Genomic DNA, 1,536 nt, shown 5'->3' on the forward strand with positions numbered 1-1,536 from the left:
TAGTACGACCAAGATGTAAAAGAGTAACCAAGTTTGAGAACCTTCGCTATTTTCTATACTAGCCCTTCCTATCCACTTTTATGCAGAGCAAAACATTACTACTAGTCATAACAGCAACGAGAATATAGATTTATTGTTCATTAATTGCCAGGCAATTATTGTGCTAAGAATGTTTCCACATTGTCCCATTTAATTGATGGGAAAAGACTGTGATGTATTATGGGTCTCACTTTGAAGCCATGAACATTGAAGTCCACAGGAAGAAGGAAACTTGCCCAAGAGTCACATGAATACATGAAATAGAAGATGAATTTGAAACAATGAAGTATTCTGTGGTTCACCACTGTGTCAGAGTGAACTTTTTAAAAAGCCTGAAAACTAGGGGTCAAATGGGAAGCAGAGAAAAGAAATTAAAACTCACACATACATCACTGCCACCACCACCACCACCACCAACACAAGAAAATCATCGTCAGCTATAAAAAAAAACAAAAAAACAAAAAAAATTTTTTTTTTTTATAGATGCCAAAAATGGGCTTAGAAAAATGAAGGAAAAAGAAAGAGAGAGAGAGTTTTCATTTAACCATGAAGCATGCCCTTTACTGGGGACACCGAAGGGAAGGTGCATTGCCCAGGGGATGAATATTCCCACCCAGCACAGAGACAGGGGACACAGAATAAACTTGGGTTTGTCCTTGTGCCTCCTCCTGAGGCTCTGGGAAGCTTGGAATGGAGTGTGGTGCTTGGTCAGGGAGGAGGGGTACAACTTATACTTTAGAAAAGAAGCCACTTGTCTGTCACATACTGCTCTAGGCAGAGCATTGGTAAAGGTTCGTGAGGCTACAGGAAGACATGATGTCAGGATTCAGAGACAATGGCAGAACTCAGGGCCCGTGATAAAACATCTGTTCCTTTTCATAGTCCTGAAAGATTCTGGGGCAGAGGCATAGGGAGGAGGACGAGGGCCCAGGGGCAATCTCTAAGTTGGTGTTCTGCCTCATTGACAGTGGATGACAGGAGGGCAATTCCCCAGCTGGCCTCATGTGGAGTCCCCCCTTGGACTTTCACCTGGTGGCAAATCTCTGCCCTGGCCCTCCCCACCTTACTACACTTCTGTTCTGGGAACGGTTATGTGATCTTTCTGGACCTTACTGCTGGTGCTGCACAGGTGGGCGCTTGGAATCACACGTGGTTCAGGACACTTGGGTGGGAATAGAGAAGGTGGCTTGCAGGACTGTCCTGTCTCAGGGAAAAGGTACAGAACCCAGGTAGGCATAAAAGAGCGTTAGGTAACCAAAGCAGGAACTTGGAAATCTGAGAGATGATTACACAGCTCCTTAAATAAGTGTTGGTTACACAGCTCATTAAATAAGTCTGGGCTTCCCTGCCGTAGCAGTGTTCCTCTCCAGTCATCATATCGTTTGGACAGCTGCCTCTTCTTCTGAATGCAATGCAATTATTTTTCTTTAAGGGTTTCCCCTAAGCTTAGACAAGAGAAAGGTCTACTGATGTGACGGAAGGTGTCCCAAGAGGATG

The sequence above is a fragment of the Elephas maximus genome, chromosome 3, assembly GCF_024166365.1.
Source record: "Elephas maximus indicus isolate mEleMax1 chromosome 3, mEleMax1 primary haplotype, whole genome shotgun sequence".
In the NCBI taxonomy this organism is placed as follows: domain Eukaryota; kingdom Metazoa; phylum Chordata; class Mammalia; order Proboscidea; family Elephantidae; genus Elephas; species Elephas maximus.